The following is a 25,735-nucleotide window of genomic DNA, read 5'->3' on the forward strand; positions in this document are numbered from 1 at the left end:
AAGGGGGCCTGATCGATTAAATCGGTTCTAGCACACATAGTCAGGAGTGGCAGTAATTTGTAAGATAAAAACATCAAAATGTAATTCAAAACTGTTGCTAAACCTCTGTTATATAAATGTTTACTGTGAAAGTTTAATAATTGTTACATTGTTTAATGTCTGCATATTGCTTTTAGCCAAGAGAATCTCTAAAGGCTTTGTTTCCTTTGAATAATGTATTTCCTTTGGTTATCTCTGAGTTTATTGTAAAAAAAAAAAGTGGCAAAACACTTAACATCTCAAAACATGGACAAGGAAACAAAATGCCAATGACTCATCATGAAAGGCCCCAAATGCCTTGAGCCACGTGCCATGTGAATGACTCACCGCACTGCGACAGGAAATTGTACTAAAAGCCCCACCCAAAACAGCAAACCAGCTTTGTGTTCCAGCTCTTCTTTTCTTGCCTCAAGCATTCATAGAACTCTGAAGATACTTACCGGAGGAGGCAATACAGTTCCCATGAAGTCAAGCGGTCCTCAACTTCTCATGCAAAATGGTACCTGTGAAGAAGGGATAAAGAAAGGAAAAAGAATTGCAAGGTAAAACAAGGCAGCAATGCTGCACAGTGTGCAACATCACGAACAAGACAGAAGTCTTTTGAAAGGCAGAAGCGTGTGTTTGGATTAAAGTGCATGATCACGCCCTTGACTTTTGACAGTTTGCTCGCATTTGCCTATCTCTTTTAGGATCACACGTACTGCATGATAATTCAGAATTGGGTTATATTAGAACTTGCTCCGATGAGTATTAGTCGGATTGTTTCTTATGTGATTGTATCTGTTTTGATGAACATTGAGAACTTATGACTAAACGATTAGTGATGGCTTAATAACTTTTTGTAAAAAACTAATGGTAATGTGATGAACATTGTTTAGGGAGAAAATTAAAAGAAAAAATATTCAAGAAAGTTATGGAAGTGAAGGTTAACTTCAATGCTACCAAAGCTCGCTGGGAACAACAGAAACGTGTAAGATACACCGGCGGACTTAGGTCACTTCCAACTGTCCTGTGCAGCAGGCCAGGCAGCTGCCATTTTATGCACATATCATGCCTTACTGTCCCTAAATAAATGTGTCATACACATTTATTTCCAAACTGCGGAGTAGGCCTATGTAATGCTATCATAGTTTAGCTAATCCATGTGACATGCATGGAACAGTGACGCTTCTGCATGCCCATAAAGGTATGTGTCAGCAATGTAACCAATGCGTACAGTATTAGACGTGTGCAATGATGACATGTTCTACTTATATGTGTGAAGTACTTATCAATTGGTACATTTTCTACTCTCTATCCTAGATACCCTGCCATGAGGATATTGAGAGATGCTCCAGTGTACTGATCACTAGTTGACCTTGCAACCATGGAGGACAGGCATATCATCCAGACCTATCGTCTGAATTGTCAGATCATCATGGATCTATGTGCCCAGTTGGAGCCTGATCTATTGCCTGCCATATGCAATCCCTATCCCATCCCTCCCACAGTACAAGTCCTGTCAGTGCTACACTTTCTTGCCATGTGGTCCTTTCAGACTACAGTGGGCTTGACAGCAGGGATGTCACAGCCCATGTTCAGTCTTGTGTTGAAGGACGTACTGTGTGCTTTATTAAAACACCTGGACAGTTATGTCAGGTTCCCCCAACGTGCAGATTTGGCCAATGTGAAGGCAGACTTCTGTGATATGGGACACATCCATCATTTGATAGGGGCCATAGATGGCACCCATAAAGCCACTCCCAGTGCCAATGAACAGGTGTATAGGAACAGGATTAATGTTCAGGTGGTGTGTCTGGCAGGCCAGTATATCGCCCAGGTGACAGCCAACTTTCCTGGATCTGTGCATGACCCCTACATTCTGAGGAACACTAATGTCCCACACATGATGGCACAACTTCACAGAGAGAAGGCTTGGCTCATTGTTATGTATGCATTTGAATGTGTGTCTCAGTTATGGCACCTATCATGACATTCTTCCCTGTGGCTGTACCTGCAATTGTAACAGTTCCTACCTTTATGCACACATGTGACTCTGTCTATCCTAACCTTACCTGGCTGTTGACATCAGTAAGTCACCCTTATATGCAAGGGGAACTCAGTTTCAATGAGGCCCACGCAAGACGAGGCCAGTAATCAAAATTACATTTTGCCTTCTGAAAGCCAGGTATAGGTGCCTGGATGTCTCTGAAGGTACCCAAAAGGTATGCCAGATCATAGTTGCCTGTTGCATGCTCTACAATCTTGCCCTGAAACATCAGATACCATTGCTAGCTGATAATTACGATGCAGCTGGACCAGTGGCTGGTGATGCAGATATGGAAAGTGATGAGGAAGCAGCTGAGGATGGTGCAGCTGACTCTAGGACTGAGCTCATCAATTAGTACTTCCAGAAACATACAGGTATGCTGACTGTGTATTTGCAAGTCATGTATGTCTACAGTGATTGCTGACAATGGTCCTCCTTATTAGAATCATCAGTGGTGTTGTGATGTGTTTCTATCCCTATTTGTGTTGGGGGAGGTGACTGCTTGGATGTAAGGTGCAGACTTCACATGTATCTTTTCTTACATGTGTACTCACTGCAGGTTGCTTCTTTCACATCTCCTATGAACAGACCTGTGTTCAGCGATGTGTCCTGCATTCTCCTGTTCTCATGTAATTCCACCGACTGACTGTGTGATGTTACTCAATGCCTCTGTAACCTATGGCTTGAGGCATTCATGCTCATTACCCCGTTGATGACTGTTCACAGAATGGAGTTTTGCACATGACACATGACAGATACAATGTATTGTCATGTATTTCCTGTGACTAGGGATATAGAAATGTTATCTGTTGTGCCTTGCTTCGGTGGCAATCTACACTAAGCTGGACAACTATGTACTGCACATGTGCTTTGTGTGGCACCATGCCTTCTATCCTAATATAGCTCTCTGTCATGGTCTCTTTGGAGGTTGGATGCGTGTATTACTTTAGTGTGTGCCTGGAATAGTGACTACCTGACATCTGCCCTCGGAAATATCTGGTGTAGTGTGTCTCCTGCAGTGGATGCCCCCCTGTCCTGTCCATGACACTGCCTGTTGGTTTAGGGGGCCATACCCACATAACATTTTGCATACAACACATTTGTATTTGTTCAAATAAAGACACGTATGCTGTTGCTGTGATCAAAAGAGTTTATTGGGCATACAGAGGAAATGTAATAATAAAATAAATGGTGAATATAGTGACAAACAGTTGATGAGTGGGGTCATGTTAGTTGGAATCATCAGAGTATGTGGCAAAGCTGTAGGTAGCACAGGCCCAATGCCATGGGCAAATGGAGTCATGTACTTGAACAGTCAACAGGGGGTCTCAGTGGCACAGAAGGGAGAGAAATCAGGAGAGTTTCACTTCCTGGCAGTGGGTTTGATCTTCGCATCTGCTCCAGCTGGATGTCTGGATGGGCGTCCACGTTTGTGGGGGGGGTTCAGCTACAGCGAGAGGGATGCCAGAGGCCTGGGGTTCCCCTGGAAGGGCCTCCATTCCATTAGCGGTGGCAGATGTGGAAGGCTCTAATGTGATGTGCCTAGTGGAAGGGGCCTGCTGGTGGGTGGGGAAAGTACGCAGGTTGGTGTTGATGTCCCTGAGCACCCCTGCAATGGAGGCCATGGTGGCATTGTAGGCCTGCCACTGCTGCATGACCTCCTGGTGGTATTCCCTCTGCAGCCTTTGGTTTTCCCCCAACATGGTAATGATCTGGCCCATCCTGTCCAGGGATTGTTGGTATGCTCCCAAGACTTGGGAGATGGTTTGCTGGTCTGTTGACTCCCATGGGTGCCCCATCCTTTGGCCTATAGGTTCCCTCTCACGTCCCCTACCCCCAGTTACCTGGGCCCCTGGCATGGTGTGCCCACTCCCATTGTTACCAGGACCTTCATTGTCTTGGGTGTGAGGGGTCGACTCAAGTCCCTGTACTATGGGGCACACTACTGATTGAACTGACCTTGGGGTGCAGGATTTGGGATGAAGGGTTGGCTGTGATGTTGATGCCACAGAGTGGGGGGGGTTTGATGTTGGCAGGGCGAGGCAGGGATAGGTGGACAGACCAGGTGTCCTAGATGGGCCAGGTAAGTCGTCAATGACCAGACATCCAGAGGCGTTGTCCTCACTGGGGCCTTAATCCTGAGGAGGGCTGTCTGTCTCTAGTAACCTCTCCGTGGTGGCAGTGGTAGGGGTACTTGTGGATGGAGTGAGAGATAGTTAAATGGTGGACATGTGATTGGTTATCTTTTTGTCTGATGCATACAGGGGGCTTGACATGATTCCCAGCAATGCCAATGACAGATGCAGCACTGCAAACATTGTCTGTGGATAGTGGATTGTTACATATATACCATGCTCCATTGAGGTAAGTGTCAATCAGGCTAGGTGACTTTTGCTGGGTGGGTGGGTTCAGGTCCTGTGTGACGGTTCACATGACAGGTGTGCCATGCCAGCTTGTGGCAAATCAGGCTTGCTAGATGTGAGTTGGGTTGGTTGTACATTGCAGCATGGTGTCCAAGTGGGAGGAGGGTATGTGTGTATGCATGGTAGCTTGTCTTGTCTGTGCATTTGGTGCATGGGGCATTACTTCTTACTTTCAAGCCATGATCAGTCCATTTCAGGGTTGTTGATCTGGATAAGTGGCGATTAGGTTTGGTGACAGTGCTGTGGCTGTTTTTGGCCATGTTTGTCATTGTGTAGTGCCGTTGCATTGTTCTCATTGCCATGTAGTGGTCCTCAGTCGAAGCATACAGTTGGTGTAGCTAGTGGAATAGTCATACATGCAAGAGATGTACTGTGAAGAGCACTTTGTAGGTTATTTGGTTGGTAGGCTAGTGCTTTGTGGGAGTCGTAGTGACTGTAATTGGCAATGCTATCCGCGCATTTGCCAGGGATTGTGTGGGCATTGGGGCTGGGTGGTGGTGTGGCATGCAGGAGAGGGCCAACAGGTGATTATGTGGGAGTTGTAGTGGGAGATAGAGTGAATTGGGGAGTGTTTGGGTGGCTTGGAAGCATGCTGGACAGGACGAATGTGTGACAGGAGAGTGGAAATTACTTACCAGAGTCCAGTTCTCCTGGTATTCCAGTCAGGCCCTCTGGGTGCAGTATGTCCAAGACCTTCTCCTCCCACGATGTGAACTCTGGGGGAGGAGGTGGGAGCCCACCACCAGTCTTCTTCACAGCAATCTGGTGGTGTGTACTTCCACCTCTTCCTGATGTCCTCCCTTGTACGTGGATGGTTGCCTACTGAGTTTACCCTGTCAACAATTCTCTGCCATGATTCCATTTTCCTGGCAATGGATGTTTGCTGGTCCTGTGCTCCAAACAGTTGTGGCTCTACCCTGACAATTTCATTAACAATGACCCTCAACTCATTGTCTGTGAAGCATGGGTGCTTTTGTCTGGACATGGTGGTGGTTGTGTTGTGGGTGTGGATGGGTGTTGTGTGCTCAAGGGTGCAGTGTAGGGTGCTTGGTGGGGTGGGGGTGTTAAGTTGTATGTGAAGGTCGGTTGTGGTGTTTGCATGTATTCATTATGTGTGTACTTTGCTGTTCATGCAATTGTAAGGTGTGTGCAGAGTGAGATGTGTATGTGTGCCTATTGTGTAAAGGTGGTATCTGTCAATTTGTGCCTGCTCTCGGTGTATGTGATTGTCGTTTTAGTCGCAAAGGATTGTGGGTTGTGTGGGGGTGTATTATATGGTGCAGTGAGTATGAGTGTCAGGTGTGGGGTATTCGAACTGGCCAATGTGGTGTTGTGTTCTGTCTGAAGTAGGATTGTAAGAACGGCTGTTCACACCGCCAGTGGTTTGCCACCATGGTAGAACCGCTGTGTTGATTTGTAGCTTGTAATCTGGTGGGTGGAATTGTGTCGGGCTGGCGGTGCTGGTGGTGGAACCACCTCTTTCGCGCCCACCTGTGTCCTGGCGGTGTCAGATTTGTGGCTGTTTAGTGGCAGTCTCCAGTGTGTGACTTTTAATTCGGCTGTCTGATTACTGACAACAAGGTGGTCTTTTGGCAGCTGCCACCGCAGCGACCTTCCAAAAAGACCGCCAAAGTTGTAATGATGCCTAATATGTTGGCTTCACAAAAAGGAAACTGAAGGAGAAATGGAAGGAACACATTAGAGCAATTAAGAATAATTACACCAAATATCCAACGGTGGTACATTTTAAAAAAGAACATTCTTTTTCGGAATTGGATAGGATTAGATTTTGTGGTTTCTGACAGAAGAGGTGGTGATATAGAAATACATAATATAGAGAAAGTCAGAGTAAGGGAGATGTTTTGGAACCAAAAGGTAAAAACAGTGCATAGAGAATTATACACACTGCTTTAAGTATTGAATTATGGGTGTTATTGAGAAATGCAGGGATCGAACTGATAAATTTGCAGGCTTGAGAAATAGAAATATGAAAAGCACTGTAATCCTATGGGGGTCCCTCATATTTAGGGTGGCGAGTTCTGATTGTGTTGTACATGCATTTGAAATGTAACATAGAGGAAATACACAAGACTGCTAATCTGACACTTGATGGGGTTCAAGTATTAAATTTGGATTTAAAAATATTAATTATTTTTGTTGGGAAGGTACTGGTATTTAATGGTTATTAGCTGCCCATGAGAATGAAGAAACCGATTAAACAGAGCTTTGCAAGTGTTACCTAGAAATATGACTATGAGAGTTCATGCAATTTCATGGGGCCCTCATATTCATGGTGGTGATTTCTGATATTTTAGTATTTGCAATGGAAGAATGGTTCTGAGGAAATGCAATGATATTACATAAATAGCCTTGAGAGGGTTTGAGTATGGAATACAGACTTTAGAATTAACAAAAACTTTGTGTAGTTACATTGGACGACTATGTTGCTATATATTTTGGAATATTATGAATGTTTATCCCAAGAGTTTAAACACTTTTTTAACTCAGCACAACATAGTTTGAACATAACCAAATTCGTTTTAAATTTTTTTATGGTTAATTTGAACATAAATTAACTGGTTCTTGTTACTAAGTTCTTGCTTCCTAGTAAAATCGGGAGACCTTCTAAGGAATTATTTTTGAAAAAAGTGGAAGATAATAAACAAATAAGAAACTCAACCCAAAGCATTTGGGCCCATATTTATACTTTTTGATGCAAAACTGCACCGCCGCAGTTTTGCCTCAAATATATCACCCCTGGCTAACGCCATTTCGGTGCGCCGTGCGGGTGTCAAATTTATACTTTGACGCCCGGCGGCGCAAACCACAGGTGTAAGTCATTTTTTTTTACGCACACCGCAGCGTCAAGTCGTAAAGCAAAAGAACGTTTACCCAGCGGAAATGACTGTGGGTCGATTTACGACACCGCACACCGGATATGCAGTGTTTTTGACGCAATATCGTCAAAATTCCCCGCAAACAGCCATTTCAGCAGAGGAGAGCCAAAATGGATCCCAGATGCCTGTACAGACCCCAGGAAGATGACAACAGACCAGGAACCAGCCAGGAGGACCCACACAAGACCCAGGACAGTTTTGAGAAGAAAAGAAAGTGTAGCTTCAGTGCAGAGGAACAGGAAATTCTGGTGAAAGAGGTGACGGAACACCAGCACCAACTGTTTGTCACCTCAAAGTTGCCAATCAGTAGGAGAGAGGCTATGTGGCAACAAATTGTTGACAAGATTAACAGTGTGGCAGAAGTACGCAGAACAGTCATCGAGTGCAAGAAACGCTGGCATGACTGCAAGCGCAGGACCAAGGAAAAAATGGCCAGGAACAGGAAGGCAGCACTGTAGACTGGAGGTGGGAGTCCAGCACACCAGAAGGCCCTGGACCACATGGAGGAGATGGTCGCAGCTGTCATCCCTGAGGAGATCGTCACAGGGATTCAAGGACAGGACAACGCAGACTACCAGGAGACAACGCACATGCAGGGTATGTCGCATGAGGAATTATAATGCACTAATGTCAACTGTAAGCAGGGGGGGATACCGACCACAAAATGCATGGAAGTTGTTGGACTTCTTGCCTTGCACAGGGTCATCCCCAGTCTTTTTGCCTCCTTCCTCCTGGTTTTTCTGACCTCTCGCTGTTGGCTCTAGGACTCTGAGCACTTTATCTCTGCTGACCAGTGCTAAAGTGCAGGTGCTCTCCCATCTAAAGTTGGTATGATTGGCTTATACCTAATTGGCATATTTAATTTACCTATAAGTCTCTTGTACAGTGGTATCTCTATACCCAGAGCCTGTAAATTAAATACTACTAGTGGGCCTGCAGCTCTGCTTGCGCCACCCACTGAAGTAGACTTTCAAACCTGTCTCAGGCCTGCTAGCACAGGGCCTGTGTGCGCAGTTTTCTGCCACAGGGACCTGGCATCTAAACTTACTTGCCAGGCCCAGAACTCCCCTTTTACTACATGTAAGTCACCCCTAAGGTACACCCTAGCTAGCCCTATGGGCAGAGTGCCATGTGTGTAGAAAGGCAGGACATGTGCCATATTGCATGGCCTGTCCTAGTAGTGACAAACAGCCTAACTTGGTGTCTCACTGCTGTGAGTGCTGCCTTCTCATAGGATTGCATTAGAAATACCGTGCCTTATGTGTAAGGGGTATTGTCTGAATTATGAGGGGTAGTGTAGGCGTGTTTGGTATGGTTGTGATGGTGATATTAAATGCTGCTTACTGTTGTGGGTGTATTTTTTATTACTATCACAGAAATGCCACTTCTAGAAAGTGCACATTTATCTGTGATTATGACACTGGTGTTTTGCAGCTTGACTCCAATCCACGTCTGGGCAGAGTGACAGTTGGGGCTTTGTGCATACTTTTCAGACAGCCTGTACACAGGGAGGGTGGAGGTGTCACAGAGGTGCATCTGCATACTGAATAGTCTTCCTGGGCTGAGAGAAAGGAGAGGCGGGGCACACCTGCATTTGTAAAGACTGTGCCCTGGCCTCACACAATAGGGTCGTTAACCCCCCACTGATGTTTTGAGCCTGTGCTAAAAGGAGAGAGGGGGCACTCCCAGAACCAGTTGTAACTGGCTGGAACCTCCTCTCCCTACCATTGTAAAACACTGTAAGAACTCACTATAAGTACAGGGGAATTTTCCCCACAATTGGAACACTCTTGGAAATTGAACCTGGACACAAGATGCTGCTGAATGGACTCACCAGGAAACCGCCTTGGACTGCAGCTGCTGTGCTAACCTGTGACCTGCCTGGTCACTAGGAGGAACTGCCATCATCTGCACCCCTTGTGCTGACCTGTAGCTGGACCCACCAGCCTTGTGCTCCTTCCTGCTTCACTGTTCCCAGGGGCAGGGTGCCGTGGCCCCTGACCCCTATAACTTTTCCCTGCATAAGGAGTGCTGCCTTGATATCCCCTTTGCGCTGAGAGAGCGCTCTTCTGTGCCCTCAGGCACTTCGAGGCACCTGTTTCATGCTGGAATCACCACCGCAACCCGGGCTATAAGTATGGCCTTAGCGCTTTGAAAAGCGCTTCCTGGATGGCCCCCAGTAATCACGGTCCCCGGAGTGGCCCGTCAATGGTCTAGAGGAGGTGCGTGCCCCCCTCTTCTCCTCAAAAGGATGTCAGAGGCCCTCATTTTGCACATAGGAGCGCCGGGGGCAGACACTGAAATTCGCGACGGGTGCTACTGCACCCGTCGCACCCTTCCCACTCCGCCGGCTCCATTCGGAGCCGGCTTCCTCGTGGGAAGGGGTTTCCCGCTGGGCTGGCGGTCGGCCTTCTGGCGGTCGCCCGCCAGCCCAGCGGGAAAGCCAGAATGGCCTCCGCGGTCTTTCGACCGCGGAGCAGCCATATGGCGGTTCCCGCCAGGCGGGCGACGACCGCCGCCCGCCGGCCTCAGAATGAGGCCCTTTGTCTGATTTATATGTTGCCTACCTGTTTTTGATGGTGTTTCATAGGCATATGCAAATGTTCCTTTTATGAGCATGACTTGCTAATATGTTTCCCTAACTTGCCATATTTTTTCTAATGTTCCTACTATGGGCGTTTTATGATATACTTATGACAAGTGTTCTAATGTGATAACGTGTTTCCTGACTACTGCTTATGTTGCAGAATACTGAGTAACCTGTGTGTTATGTGTGACTACTGCTAATTTGCAGAGTAACTAATGTGTAACGTTCTGACAACTGCTAAGGTAGCAGGATAGTACTGATATGTGATGTTTGGTCTGATAATTACGTTGTGTACAATACAGTTTATTTTCATATGATCTGGTGTTGTGTTTACTTTGTGGTGGGGATATTGCGTCACATGTGTGTGTGTGTGTTGTGCAAATGCTTTACACATTGCCTCCGGGTTAAGCCTTACTGCTCGTGCCAAGCTACCAAGGGGGTGAGCAGGGGTTATCTTGGACGTGTAACTCCCTTGCCCTGACTAGAGTGGGTAAGTTCTGCCTGGCTGAGGTGCATACCCTAACCAACCAGAAACCCCATTTCTAACATTGGTTGTCAGCGGTGTGGATAGGACTTGCGCTTGCACAATACCATTGTGACTCATTATTTCACTACAAGGATTGCGTTTAGACCATCACATGTTTGGCTTCTCTTAACTTTCTCTCTTTGGTCATTTTTTCTGTTTTCAGTTCTCACGCTTGGGTATTGTGGTTGTCACATTTGAGTTATTTGTACCTTTTCAAGATGGGGCTTACCTTTGATTTAGAGGACCTGCCGTTTTACACGCAGGAGGAATTAGAGGGGTTCTGTAGAGAGAGAGAGGGCTGCCTGTAGAAGGGGACCTCAGGAGATCTCTGAATTTCTTTGAAAGGTTTGTGACATATACCCAGGCAGGGAGTGTGCTTAGGGGGTACCCAGAGGATCCTGAGTGTAGCGAGGGTTCCCAATGGGAGGGCTCCCAGACCTCATCCCTAGAGAGTGGTAGAGAGACTGATCAGGAGGGTGAGAATGACCGGGTGGGGACGCCAGTTGACAGGGAAGGCCCCAGTGATAGAGAGTCCCTTACTGGGTCCAGTGTAAGAAGCAGGGCTACCTCTCATTCCTTGACGCCTTTTGAGCTAAGAGATAGACGGGAAGAGAGGGATCTGAAGTTGCAGTTAGTGCGCCTAGATGTTGAGGAGAGAAGGGCTGAGGTAGAGAAGGCCTTAGTACAGGAGAGGATGGCAGAGGCAGAGAGGGCCTTTGCCAGAGAAAGACTCGCTCTAGAGCGCAGTCTGAAGGTTCTGGACTCACCAGCGCTGCAGGTGGAGTCCAGTGGTGGCAGCAATGTACAGTGCTGTAGCAAAGATGTTCCTCACATACCCATAGATCTGGTACCTAGGTTCCAAGAGGGGGGTGACATACGTCAGTGGTTAAAGGAATATGAGAGGGCTCTGGTAGAGCGCAGGATCCCTGAGAAGGATTGGGGAACTGGCCTAGGGAGCTTTATTCCTAAGGAGGGGAGGGATGCCCTACTGACTGTAGAAGAGAGTGACAGGGAGGGGTACTCCACTGTAAAGAATGCACTGATTGTGAAGTATGGTTTTCCCCTGAGGAATACAGAAAAAGGTTTAGGGGTGGTAAGAAACTGTCCCATCAGTCTTGGGAGGAGTTTGTGGAGGATTGCTGCATTGCACTAGATGGATGGGTGAAGGGTAGCACAGTAAACAATTTTGAAGGGCTGTTTAATCTGATTGTCAGAGAGCACCTGCTTCGTTGTTGTTTTTCAGAGTTACGCCAACACTTGTCAGTGTGTGAGCTCTCTGACCCCAGGGAGCTTGCAAAGGAGGCAGGCTTCTGGTTGCGTACCAGAGGGTATGGTGTGGCATTAGGGGGTGTTCCTAATGAGAGTGGTCTAGGTGTTTCCCAACCAGGTGTGGTGGAAAAAGGCTTGTGTCCAAGGTAGGTCCCATTGTATTGGGCCGGGTAAGGCACCCCATGTCCAGTCTCAGAGGAGAGGGAATGGGGTTGGGCTGAGGCCCAGGGTACCCAAGCTCAATTCCCAGGTCCTGGAGGGTTCCATGAGTGAACGCCAGGAGGTGAGCCTAGCCTGTGCCGTACGGCAAGCTGTTCAGAAGGATCTCATTTTGTCATTAGGACTTGGGCGGGTGGCTGGTGGTAGCGTTCCGCAGGTCCTGGTGTCTGGTAGTCTCACTCTACAGTGGAGGAGGCGGAAATCCAGGCATAGGGTTGAGAGAGGACTGCGGGCCCCAGTGGAGAACCTGGAGGGTCAGGGGTCAGCTCTGAGAGCAGAGCCCCCCAGGAATGACCTTGGTGAGACCATTTCTGGGCTAGGGGGGGATCCAGACTCTGTCAGATGGGCAGAGGTCAGGAGACCTACGCCAGCCAGACTCATGTGTGGCCCTTGGGGAAGGTGTTTCCCTGGTGGGGGGTAGGTGTGCCCCCCAGGAAGTCCTGGTGCACCAGGCAATGATTTAACCGCAGGGTGGTGACTCTGGGTTGGAGGTTCAGGGGGTAAACTCTGACCTGATGGGGAGTAGGTGTGCTCCCAAGGAAGTCCTGGTGCTCCAGGTAGGGGTTCAACCACAGGGTAGTGACTCTGGGTTGGATTGCCAGATTCAGGGGGTAAGCTCTGATCTGGTTCGGGGGTAGGTGTGCTCCCAAGGAAGTCCTGGTTCGCTGGGCAATGGTCCACTCTAAGGGTGTCGTCCCTGGACTAGATAGACAGGTTCAGGGGGTAAACTCTGACCTGGTTGAGGGGGCGGTTAGTGTGCTCACCCCGTGTGAAACTTCTGGTGGCTTTTCCTGAGGTGGGGAAACGCAGGACTCTGGAAGTGGGGTTCAGGGAGGGGGAAGCTCGCCCCGGACCCCGGTGCAACCCAAGGGTGTCGTCCCTAGGTTGGGTGGTCAGTCGCCAGGTAGTGATCCTGGGCTGGCGAGAGAGTTGTGCAGGGCTGCTGTAACCAGCACCCTGGCAAGTGGGGATTCTGGTGATACCCCTCCTAGGAGAGGAGGGCGGGATCCTAGACGGAGGGGTAGAGGGAGGAGAGCCTCGCCTCTAGCCCCTGTAGAACCTATGGGTGCGGACCCTAGGTTGGTGGATCAGTGGCAGGGTAGAGCTCCTGAACTGATTGGAAGTGGAGTGGAGACAGGTTGCTTTGCACCTCGGGCTACCGCCCCCCACTCGTTATGGTTTCAGAGACCAGAGGCTCCTAGATGGCCTGGGGTCTTGTTCTGGCCATCGGCAGCTAGAGAATCCCCGTGGGTTGGTCTAGGCTGCCTGGGAAGCATTGACAGAGAGATCCAAGTGGAGTCAGGAAGGCGTAGAACTGGAACATGCCCCTGCTGTTGTGGGCCTGGGTCCTATTTCTATCGCCCCAATCAGGGAAGTACATCAAGGTATTGATTGTTCTCCCCTGGCTTTTGGCTGGTAGGGGGTTGTGTTGGACTCTTTGCCTTGCACAGGGTCATCCCCAGTCTTTTTGCCTCCTTCCTCCTGGTTTTTCTGACCTCTCGCTGTTGGCTCTAGGACTCTGAGCGCTTTATCACTGCTGACCAGTGCTAAAGTGCAGGTGCTCTCCCATCTAAAGTTGGTATGATTGGCTTATACCTAATTGGCATATTTAATTTACCTATAAGTCCCTTGTACAGTGGTATCTCTATACCCAGGGCCTGTAAATTAAATACTACTAGTGGGCCTGCAGCGCTGCTTGCGCCACCCACTGAAGTAGACTTTCAAACCTGTCTCAGGCCTGCTAGCAGTTTTCTGCCACAGGGACCTGGCATCTAAACTTACTTGCCAGGCCCAGAACTCCCCTTTTACTACATGTAAGTCACCCCTAAGGTACGCCCTAGCTAGCCCTATGGGCAGGGTGCCATGTATGTAGAAAGGCAGGACATGTGCCATATTGCATGGCCTGTCCTAGTAGTGACAAACAGCCTTATGTGGTGTCTCACTGCTGTGAGTGCTGCCTTCTCATAGGATTGCATTAGAAATGCCCTGCCTTATGTGTAAGGGGTATTGTCTGATTTATGAGGGGTAGTGTAGGCGTGTTTGGTATGGTTGTGATGGTGATAATAAATGCTGCTTACTGGTGTGGGTGTATTTTTTATTACTATCACAGAAATGCCACTTCTAGAAAGTGCGCATTTATCTGTGCTTATGACTCTGGTGTTTTGCAGCTTGACTCCAATCCATGTCTGGGCAGAGTGACAGTTGGGGCTTTGTGCATACTTTTCAGACAGCCTGTACACAGGGAGGGTGGAGGTGTCACAGAGGTGCATCTGCATACTGAATAGTCTTCCTGGGCTGAGAGAAGGGAGAGGAAGGGCACACCTGCATTTGGAAAGACTGTGCCCTGGCCTCACACAATAGGGTTGTTAACCCCCCACTGATGTTTGGAGCCTGTGCTGAAAGGAGAGAGGGGGCACTCCCAGAACCAGTTGTAACTGGCTGGAACCTCCTCTCCCTACCATTGTAAAACACTGTAAGAACTGACTATAAGTACAGGGGAATTTTCCCCACAATTTGAACACTCTTGGAAATTGAACCTGGACACAAGATGCTGCTGAATGGACTCACCAGGAAACCGCCTTGGACTGCTGCTGCTGTGCTAACCTGTGACCTGCCTGGTCACTAGGAGGAACTGCCATCATCTGCACCCCTTGTGCTGGCCTGTAGCTGGACCCACCAGCCTTGTGCTCCTTCCTGCTTCATTTTTCCCAGGGGCAGGGTACCGTGGCCCCTGACCCCCGTAACCTTTCCCTGCACAAGGAGTGCTGCCTTGATATCCCCTTTGCGCTGAGAGAGCGCTCTTCTGTCCCCTCAGGCACTTCGAGGCACCTGTTTCATGCTGGAATCACCGCCGCAACCCGGGCTATAAGTATGGCCTTAGCGCTTTGAAAAGCGCTTCCTGGATGGCCCCCAGTAATCACGGTCCCCGGAGGGGCCTGTAAATGGTCTAGAGGAGGTGCGTGCCGCCCTCTTCTCCTCAAAAGGATGTCAGAGGCCCCCATTTTGCACATAGGAGCGCCGGGGGCCCCATTGTTCATCTTCTAGGCACTGGAGGTGCCTTCATCAAGCCAGGTACTGTTAAAGGAACAATATATAGAACACAAGTTCTTACTAGAGACTTCGTCTGATTTATAGGTTGCCTACCTGTTTTTGATGGTGTTTCATAGGCATATGCAAATGTTCCTTTTATGGGCATGACTTGCTAATATGTTTCCCTAACTTGCCATATTTTTTCTAATGTTCCTACTATGGGCGTTTTATGATATTCTTATGACAAGTGTTCTAATGTGATAACGTGTTTCCTAACTACTGCTTATGTTGCGGAGTACTGAGTAACCTGTGTGTAATGTGTGACTACTGCTAATTTGCAGAGTAACTAATGTGTAACGTTCTGACAACTGCTAAGGTAGCAGGATAGTACTGATATGTGATGTTTGGTCTGATAATAACGTTGTGTACAATACAGTATATTTTCATATAATCTGGTGTTGTGTTTCCTTTGTGGTGGGGATATTGCGTCACATGTGTGTGTGTGTTGTGCAAATGCTTTACACATTGCCTCCAGGTTAAGCCTGACTGCTCGTGCGAAGCTACCAAGGGGGTGAGCAGGGATTATCTTGGACGTGTAACTCCCTTGCCCTGACAAGAGTGGGTAAGTTCTGCCTGGCTGAGGTGCATGCCCTAGCCAACCAAATCAAATCAAATCAAATCATTAACATTTATAAAGCGCGCTACTCACCCGTGCGGGTCTCAAGGCGCTAGGGGAAAGAGGGGGTTACTGCTGCTCGAAAAGCCAGGTCTTTAGGAGTCTCCGGAAAGCGGAGTGGTCCTGGGTGGTCCTGAGGCTGGTGGGGAGGGAGTTCCAGGTCCTGGCCGCCAGGAAGGAGAAAGATCTCCCACCCGCCGTGGAGCGGCGGATGCGAGGGACGGAAGCGAGTGCGAGGCCAGAGGAACAGAGGAGGCGGGTGGGGACGTAGAAGCTGAGGCGTCGGTTGAGGTATTCCGGTCCCTTGTCGTGGAGGGCTTTGTGTGCGTTGGTGAGAAGTCGAAAGGTGATCCTTTTGCTGACTGGGAGCCAATGCAGGTGTCTCAGGTGTGCGGAGATGTGGCTGTTGCGGGGTACGTCGAGGATGAGGCGGGCCGAGGCGTTTTGAATGCGTTGCAGGCGATTTTGGAGTTTGGCTGTGGTTCCAGCGTAGAGGGTGTTGCCGTAGTCCAGGCGGCTCGTGACGAGGGCGTGGGTCACGGTTTTTCTAGTGTCGGCGGGGATCCAGCGGAAGATCTTGCGGAGTATGCGGAGGGTGAGGAAGCAGGCGGAGGACACGGCGTTGACTTGCTTGGTCATGGTGAGAAGAGGGTCCAAGATGAAGCCGAGGTTGCGGGCGTGGTCTGCGGGGGCCGGTGCGGTGCCGAGGGCCGTGGGCCACCAGGAGTCGTCCCAGGCGGACGGGGTGTTGCCGAGGATGAGGACTTCCGTTTTTTCAGAGTTCAGCTTTAGGCGGCTGAGCCTCATCCAATCTGCGACGTCCTTCATACCCTCTTGTAGGTTGGTCTTGATGCTGGCGGGGTCCTTAGTGAGGGAGAGTATAAGTTGGGTGTCGTCGGCGTAGGAGGTGATGATGATGTCGTGCTTGCGTACGATGTTGGCGAGGGGGCTCATGTAGACATTGAAGAGTGTCGGGCTGAGTGATGAGCCTTGGGGTACGCCGCAGATGATCTCGGTGGGTACTGAGCGAAACGGAGGGAGGTAAACTCTTTGGGAACGGTTTGAGAGGAAGGAGGCGATCCAGTCCAGGGCCTGGCCTTGGATCCCGGTGGAGCGGAGGCGGGTGATTAGGGTGCGGTGACAGACGGTGTCGAAGGCAACCGAAAGATCGAGGAGAATGAGGGCGACTGTTTCACCGTTGTCCATCAGGGTTCTGATGTCGTCTGTGACTGAGATGAGGGCGGTTTCCGTGCTGTGGTTGGTTCGGAATCCAGTTTGTGAAGGGTCGAGCAGGTTGTTGTTTTCCAGGAAGGTGGTCAGCTGTTTGTTGACGGTCTTCTCTATTACCTTGGCTGGGAAAGGCAGGAGAGAGATGGGGCGGAAGTTTTTCAGGTCGCTCGGGTCAGCCGTATGTTTCTTTAGTAGGGCGTTGACTTCGGCGTGTTTCCAGCATTCGGGGAAGGTAGCAGAAGAAAAAGAAGAGTTGATGACGGCCTGGAGGTGCGGGGTGATGATGTCGTCGCCTTTGTAAAAGATGAAGTGAGGGCAGGGGTCCGAAGGGGCGCCGGAGTGGATAGAGTTCATGGTGGATTTGGTTTCTTCAGTGTTGATGTGGGTCCAGTTGTTGAGGGTGATGGTCGGGGGTGCGGGTTCGGTGGTGTTTGGTTGGGTCTGGTGTCCGAAGCTGTCGTGGAGGTCGCTGATCTTGCGGTGGAAGAAGGTGGTGAGGGATTCGCACAAATCCTGTGAGGGCGTGACGGCGTTGGCTTTGGAGTTGGAGAACTCCTTGACGATGCTGAAGAGTTCTCTGCTGTTGTGGCTGTTTTTGTCCAGTCTGTCGGTGAAAAAGTTCCTTTTAGCAGCGCGGATCAGGTGGTGGTGTTCGTGGGTAGCGTTCTTGAGGGCGGTCATGTTGTCAGCTGTGTGGTCCTTGCGCCAGGCCTTCTCGAGAGCGCGACAAGTTTTCTTTGATTCTTTGAGGGTGTCAGAGAACCAGAGAGGTTTTTTGGTGTTGGTCTGTCGATGCGTGCGTTTGAGGGGAGCAAGGTTGTCTGCACAGTTGGAGATCCAGTTTGTGAGGCTGAGGGCTGCGTCGTTGGGGTCGGTGGTGAGGGTGGGTTGGTTGGCGGCGAGTGCGGAGAAGAGTTGCTCTTCGGGGATCTTGTTCCACTGTCGACGAGGGATGGGTTGAGTGCGGAGGTGGCGGGTCTCGCGTCGGAATGTGAAGTGGACACAGCTGTGGTTGGTCCAGTGTAGAGCGGAGGTGTGGCTGAAGAAGATGTGTTTGCTGGCGGAGAAGATAGGGTCGAGCGTGTGTCCGGCGATGTGGGTGGCGTTGTTCACCAGTTGTTTGAGGCCGAGGTTGGCGAGGTTGTCGAGCAGGGTGGTGTTGTTGGGGTCGTTGTTTTGTTCCAGATGAAAGTTGAGGTCGCCTAGGAGGATGTAGTCCGGTGAGGCGAGGACGTGCGGGGAGATGAAGTCGGCGATGGCGTCGCTGAATGGGGCACGCGGTCCGGGAAGACGGTAGACGAGGGATCCTCTGAGGGTGGTCCTCGGGTCGGTGCGAATCTGAAAATGCAGGTGTTCAGCGGCGAGAGGGGTGTCTTCGGTGGAGGTGGTGACGCTGATGGAGTCTTTGAAGACGATGGCGATACCTCCTCCTACTTGGTTGGTGCGGTCTTTTCTGGAGATCTTGTAGCCTTCGGGGATGGCGGTGGCGATGTCTGGAGCAGAGGAGGCGTTCATCCAGGTCTCCGTGATGAAGGCGACATCCGGGGCTGTGGAGTCCAGGAGGTCCCAGAGTTCAACGGCGTGCTTGTGGACGGAACGAGCGTTGACCAGGATGCACTTGAGGTGGTTGATGGCGCGTGGGCTTGTGGTCATGGTAGTTGCGTGGTGGAAGATGCGTTTGCAGGAGTTGCAGGCGAAGGGTCCATGGGTGCGTTTGGGGTGAGCTTGGAAGCAGGTGTTGGAGCGTCCTGGGTTGAGGGCGTGGAGGGTGGTGGGGTCGTAGCGGATCAGCGGGGCTTGGGAGAGCTGGGGACCAGGGGTCGTGGCGCTGGGCGCGGGCCAGGCGCCGACGGGCGCAGACGGGCTTGCCTTTGGCGCACCTCCGGCCGCCATATGAGGTAGGAGGGGGGGAGGGGTCAGCTGGGGGCGAATGGGAGCTGGGGGCGGGGGCGTGCAGGAGGTCGCGGCGGGAAAGCGCGAGGGAGGGGGGAACAGGTAGAGTGAGAAGAGCTGGGGGAGGGGGGTTTAATGGTGGAGGGGGGTAAGTGTTAGGAGGTTTAGGAGATTAGGGAGAAAGATAGGAGTAGGGTTGTGAAGATAGGGGAGGGGGGTTGTAGAGGTGGGTGAGGGTGAGAGGTAGAGTGAGAGGATAGGAAGATAGGTAATAGAGGGGGTGGCGGGAAGGGGGGAGAGATAGAGAAATAGATACAGAAAATCGATAGATAGAGAAATAGATAGATAGAGAGATAGGTAGATAGGAGGAGGTGGAGAGTGAGGGAGTTAGATAGTGGGATAGAGAGATAGAGAGATAGGTAGATAGGAGGAGTGAGGGAGGTAGATAGCGAACGGGTTAGATAGGGGTGATAGAGAGGGGGGAGGCGAGTGAGGGAGGGGGATGAGGCAGGAGCAGGAGGGCAGGCGCGGGGAGAAGAAGACGGAGGAGGCAGAAGAGCCGAAGGCAGAAGATAGAAGACAGAAGACAGAAGAGCAGAAGACCGGAAGAACAGAAGAACAGAAGAACAGAAGACCGGAAGAACAGAAGAAAGGAAGACCGGAAGAACAGGAGACCAGAAGAACAGAAGAACAGAAGAACACAGAAGAACACAGAAGAAGATACAGAAAACGAAGAACAGAAGGCAGAAGACCACAGAAGAAGATGAGGAAGAAGAGAAGAAGAGAGAAGACGGGTAAAAGAAGAGTACAGAAGAAGATTACAGACGAGGAGCGAGGAGGAAGAACAGAGAAGAAGAAAAGAAGAAAAGAAGCAGGAGCAGGAGAGAGGGTGAGTAGCGCGGGGCAGAGCGAGGGGCTGGGAGGTGGGGGGTACTTACTGTGAGGTGGGTCTCAGGAACTCAGGAACCTGGAGGAGCTGGAGGAGCTGCAGCGGCAGGGGGAGCGACCTACCATTGGGTCAGGAACCAGAAACCCCATTTCTAACAGAAGTCATCATATACATGGAGTGGCATGGGTAAAGGGGTATGGCATGGGAGCATGGCCTGCACAGAGAGATGCTGGAGCACACCATTACACTACACCAACAACAGTCCCATGGGGGCATGCTGCCATGCCAACGATGGACCAAAGGTAAAGGCACGCTAGGAGGGAAGGGCACAACGTAAAACTTACATCCCGGCACACATCAGCCACTATACCCCCTACATTAACTAGGGCCCCATTAACAACCTCTAGCCATACCGACAACTGGAATGTAACAGTGACAACAGTTGCCACTACCACCTCTACTCTGTGTGCAGCTCAAGTTGCCAATGGCAGTAACGTCCCCATGGATCATACACACCTAAATGAGTGGGTTGAGGATGACAACTTTAACAATCCCCTGAAATAAGACAAAGGCTCCAGTCCTGTCAAATGTGAATGCCCATAGTTGCCACAAACATCAGCCAATGCCATCAACAGTAGGAGCTACACAGCACTAAGGATACACCCATGCTGCATATGCCAGGGTCCATCCTGTGCCTGGGTCACAATGCAACATCCCAAATGTCATACTGCTCAGACAACAGCATTGAGGGGGAGGACACATGTAACTGGTCACTGACATACACCTGCACAGTCAGAGGAGGAAATAGGACACTGCTACGACTATCAGGGCAATCCAATGTACCACACATTCCCCAACATCAGCTGTACACATTGCCAATGCTAACATCCATATCGTGCCATAACAATGCTATGCATAGGATACGCTACATGTCAACTACATATAAGTGGATGTGAAAGATCAGAGACTGGTGCAGGTCCAGATTGTTAAGTGTGTTGCTAGTGCCATCAGAACACCCACAGCCAGTGAAAGGCCTCACCATTAGAATGGATGTAGACTGAGGCTTGAGTAGGACAAGAAGGTGGTAATTCACGATTTGGCCTAAAACAACACTAGAGGAGATGATGGTGACAAGTCTAATAACTTAATACAATACATGTAACATGCAGGTGGGCCATAGGCCTGGGAGAATGCCCATCTTAAAGACTGGAGCAATGAACAGGAAGCAAGATCACAATGTGAAAACATCACAAGGCAGGCATGTCACATCACCAACGCCACAACACAGACATACTAATTGTACCCTCTTTCATTGCAGAGGATGATGGATCTCCTGCGGATATGCCTGTCCAGGAATACCCTGATGACATGGATGATGAGCTGACACACATCAGCCACCAGACCCTCAAAGATGTCCTTGGAGCCCTCCAAACCCCACCTTCTGTCACAAGGAGGAGCTCAGAACAAGCAGCCATCACAGAGGACCCACCCACAACACCAATTGTAAGACCTGCCAGCTCCAATACAGCTGAGGACTCAGACAACACAGGCACCAGCTTTGAGAGAACTGTAGTCGGAGTACAGCGGGAGCTGGCCAAGGGGGTGCGGGTGGGGATGCAAACTATGTCAGCCAGCCTAGAGGGGGTGCGTTGGTGCATGATGTCATCTGCAGGTCAGATGGCAGCCATGCAAGCCCTAAAATCCATCCTGCAAGGACTACAACAAACTGTCAAGGAATTCACCACTGCAGTAAGGGAGTTGCCACAACACCTTGCACCCCAAACCTTCCACTGCATGCACAAATACAATCATGACCCCCTCAGGTCCCAGCTGGCTGCCTACCATCGTGATGTGGCTGCTATTCTTAAGAATCAGCAGATCCTCCTTGCAGCAGTACTGCCCTTAAGACCTTCACAGGTAGCAGCAACCAGGATGTCTGGCTCCACGTCTTCTAACACTGAGGTGTGTGTTGCCCCTTCACAACCACCACCACCAAGGACAGAGGAGGCAATACATACATCAGAAGAAGAAGGCATGGAACAGATCACCTTCACACGGAAAAGTACCCGGAAGCACTAGTCTCTGCCACATGGCCAACTATTACCAAGGTCCAGCGCTTTGTAACATGCCAGTCTTACAACAACTGTACTCAATGACTGTTCTGCAAACCACTGTTTATCTTGTCATCCTGCCCAGTGATTGTCTCTCACTTACTCATTGGCAAATCCTGTCCCTCTGCACTGTCTGACACATCACCCCAGCATTTCAAATGCATTTTCCTTTACCACTTGTGTTGGATCACAATGGAAGATGTCACTATAATGGACTCACAATCATGGACAATGTACATATACCACTACAGCACTTTTGAATAAATAGCACTTACACAACCACTTTGTCTCTGTGTAATGTGACACATCAACTGTGCAGGAGGTAACTGAAATGTGCCTACTGTCAAATTACGTAGCTTGTCAATACAAATGTCCTGACATTCTGTCGTCTGATAACTATGCACAGTGGCCTGGATTGCACCATACTCTGCCCTTCCTGAGGGTAATATCTAATGAAAAGAGAAACCATACACCATCATGCTGTGTTGGAGGACAGAATAATGCTTCCTCAAGGGATATCTAAGCCATCAAATAGTGGCAGCAAAATGTTGTCACCATGCAATTCTAACACATATAACAGTGCCCACAAATCTATTAAACAGTAAAAAATGCATGAATGAAGGTGTCTGAGTTAACATCGGAATAAGTAATCATGCTGAAAAGTGTCACAAATGATGTCTGTGAGTCATGAAGATGATACTAGAAGAGTGCTTACGACCACTCACCTTATATGGGTTTCCTTGAACATCACACTGCAGTCAGACATAAGTTTTCCCAATACCAAATCTGGAAGCACTGTTTGTTACTTTGAAAACATACATAATGAAAAAAACACGTTGGGATCCATAGTAACTGTGATTGGTGGTTGAAATTAATGGTGGAATCTTTGCAAGGTAGCTCTGGGGTAGCTGCCAATCTTACAACTCAGTTGAGATTTGTTCGTAGCATAGGACACATATGTAATAGAACAAATTTCATGTACACTAATGCCAAGGCCCTGATCAACAAGCATTTAACACATACTGTAAAGGGTTCACTATATATTTATTAAACGTAAATAACAGAAGAGGAAACTCGGGGAAAAGTCTTACCTACCCTAATCTACCTTAACTACTCATTACCCACAACTGTCCCTAACTAACCAAAGCTAAACTTACTTATCACATGTAACAAAATGTTCTAAACATCAACCCCCCTCCACCCCCCTTATGTGACGGGCACATGGAGGACAAGAGATACTAGCCTAAACACATACTATCCTATACTAAACAAATATATATATGTTTTTCTAAACACACAAGAACCCCAACATAGCCCCCCACCCACACACTCAAAACGAAAAAATCGAAATAATCAGGACTCCCCACCCACTAACACTAACTAAACTAACAGCCTGTACTAATCTAACACTAATCCCCCTAAGCCCACTAAGTATAAGAACAAGGAAAGAGGAGGGAGGGGAGGGAATCATGTCCATTAACAAAGTCTAGAGGTTGTCCTTCTGGAGGGTCCGCTTAATGGACCGCACACGCCTGTTCATATGGCGAACATCCCGGCTCAGGTGACTAATTTTACGGAGGACACGGTTCATTTTGCGCTGCATGTCCTGAAAAGCTGCAGGGTCAATTGTAGCAGCTGGGGCGGTCTGGGTACCAGCTGAGGACGTGTGTGGGCGTGTATTGTCAATGCCTGTGGGCTGCCCTGAAGGTGGTCCACTACTAGGGCCTGGAGCACTTGCAGATGTTGTTGGGACAACAGTCCCAGCTGTGGGTAGTGCCACCTGGGTGGAAGTGGTGGCGTGCTGGTGGTGGCTGTGGTGGGCAAAGTATGGCCACCCTGTGGGAAAGCCCTCCAGGCTCCAGAGGCACGTTCGGTCCTGTATCTTCGGGCCATCCTTCTGTACCCCGACTCTACCAGCAGGATATGCTGGTAACGCATTGCCTGCCTCTGGAGCTCACGGTCCTGGATGGGTGTCATGTTAGAAGCTGTGAAGACAAAGGCAAAAAATTACATTAGGAACTGCATTGTGTGAAATGGCACAAGAAGTAGATCAGACAGTACATCTACTGTACTTGTAACAGCTCCTATCATCATGCAGATTATTGAATGTCCCTGAGGAAGTACATGGCAGGCCAGCCTACAAAGGTCGTATCACACATAGCACATCCAAACCCTACAAGATGGGTAACAACTGGCATTAATTTGGCATCAGAGTTCTGACAGTTGTCAGCTAACAATCATGCAGCACATCCTCCGCCAATGCCAGGGCTACAAATGTCAGTGTACGGGATGGAAATGTAGGGCCACATGATCTACAAGTTGTAAATGGACTTGCTAGTATAGTACTCGTGCTATACCTGAGTGTGTATACTAGGTTCCGACCAAAGATTCACTGATTTACATGTCTGTGTAACATACTTGTATCATCAGTCCTAGGTACACTATTCACAAACCCATGCCTGTGTTTGAGGGTGGGGGTGGAGAAACAACTAACAATTTCAAACAACATGGACACCCAGGAAGCTTATGAAAGCTGGACATGTGTTTGGCTCTACACACACACCACAGGTAAGGTGTATCTACACATAGGAGACAGCAAACCCTTGACCAATCCCAGTGCCACACATGTCTGGAAATGCAGACCTTTGTCCACATCATATACTTCCAGTAAGGCATGACTTACATCAGACACAGAGTTGCAAGAACACCCCTGGCCATGATTTGCATGCACACCTAGGCCATTGCACTCAGGTGCCACATACTTGTAGCACTACATGTGGAGCTACATGCTGCTAGGAAGTTCACCCCACAGTTTCATAAGTACATTAGTGATTAGGGAAGCAGAAGTCTGTGGGTAAGCATTTTGTAGCCCCCTTCTGGGAGAATGTGGGTCTGACAGGCAGACTAAATCTGAGATTAGGTCCAGTGCTCAAAATCTGTGCACTGACCAAAAATTCTAAAGACAAAAACTATGTGTAAGATGACATAAGTAAGTAAAGCCACTCAGACATGATGATACTGCATCCGATATAGCACGGCTAATATGCACATAGCATGGGTCTCCTATGACAATTACACACATATCTGCACACATGCAGTGGCCCTAACTATCATGTGGTGGCAAACATGCTCCTTCATTGGAGTGAGCAGACATAATAATGGCATGTGTTCGTCTCATCATGTGCATCCAAGAGAGACATCCAAAGCCTGTTTACTTGATGAGTGCATTACCAATCAAACAGCCATTGTGGCGATGACACGTTTATGACACATAGGTACAATGTACAGAGGGGCAGGGAAATTTGTAAGCCCTCATGTTGTTAAAGTTTCTTCATTTGATGTGGCCCAGCTATGGTGATTTTCACCAACCATAGAGATATGAACCCATGTGCATACCCTTGGCCTGCCATCCCTGAACGAAAGGTGGAACACCAAACACCAAATACCAGTGTAAGATGTTAGCTGAGGGCACCTTACACTTTTTCCCTATGTTTCCAAATCCAGATCTGACATGTATCCAAAATGATGAAGGACCACAATAATCCCTAACATTCATAGAACTTCCGTGAACGCTTTCCTTACACACTCACCAGACACACATGAGACATATGTCTGGTCACATTGCTATCATCAATTGACGTGAAGCCTGCACTCAATTTCTGCATCATGTAGTGTTTCTAAAGTCTGTCTAGCTGTTGCGTCAACAAAGGTTGCCAATATTTTGGAAAATCTATACTTCACTGGCAAATGAGACTTATATAGAAATGATTTGCTCCTAATTTGTGTTGCTGTCTGACACAAAGGCGGCACCAAATTACATTAAGCAAAAGTATTCAGTAAGTTTGCAGAGCACTTGCTTCCTGACAGCTAGCAATTGTGGTCCTTCACATAGTCCATCAATGACCCTGTATGTTTCC

The 25,735-nt window shown here is 49.1% G+C and overlaps 1 long non-coding RNA gene across 2 annotated transcripts in view; it reads left to right on the forward strand.

Moving 5' to 3' along the window:
• Positions 1-448: 448 nt before the first annotated feature.
• LOC138288514 (uncharacterized) overlaps positions 449-25,735 on the forward strand; it is a 35,737-nt gene continuing 10,450 nt past the window's right edge. Inside the window, exons 1-2 of one of the 2 annotated variants that reach the window (XR_011202426.1) lie at positions 462-581; positions 4,333-4,432. This is a non-coding gene — a long non-coding RNA (uncharacterized lncRNA). Of the gene's footprint in view, positions 582-4,332; positions 4,433-25,735 lie in introns of both variants that reach the window. The other variant, XR_011202427.1, reaches the window with a different exon arrangement.

The sequence above is a fragment of the Pleurodeles waltl genome, chromosome 4_1 (assembly GCF_031143425.1).
Source record: "Pleurodeles waltl isolate 20211129_DDA chromosome 4_1, aPleWal1.hap1.20221129, whole genome shotgun sequence".
NCBI classification, from domain to species: Eukaryota; Metazoa; Chordata; class Amphibia; order Caudata; family Salamandridae; genus Pleurodeles; species Pleurodeles waltl.